Source organism: Sinocyclocheilus anshuiensis, unplaced genomic scaffold (genome assembly GCF_001515605.1).
Source record: "Sinocyclocheilus anshuiensis isolate Anshui unplaced genomic scaffold, SAMN03320099.WGS_v1.1 scaffold329, whole genome shotgun sequence".
Classification (NCBI taxonomy): domain Eukaryota; kingdom Metazoa; phylum Chordata; class Actinopteri; order Cypriniformes; family Cyprinidae; genus Sinocyclocheilus; species Sinocyclocheilus anshuiensis.
Window position 1 is genome coordinate 2,051,071 of NW_015540881.1, and position 369 is coordinate 2,051,439.

The window sequence follows — 369 nt, forward strand, 5'->3', positions numbered from 1 at the left end:
CAAGAATTTGTGTATTTATACAGACATTTATTTATTTATTTGCATATTTATTTATTTATTTGTGTATGTATTTATTTATTGTTTTTGCAGGTTTCGTCCTCCATATGAGATAGGGTTAGCCTAGAACAATTAATTTGTTGGCTATTTTACAAATGGGAATACAACAAATTCATGACAATGTTTTTACATTCAAGCTACCCGTAAAATTTATAGTGAAAAGTACTTTAAAAGCATCTGGAATGCAATAAAGTATATTTTTTTTTAAGCTGTTCTTAAAGCATTTGCTGCATGGATTAAAAAAAATAGGCTAATAAATAATTCACATATCAGACAAAATTGCGTTGCAGCAAATCCTTTACATTTTAAGGT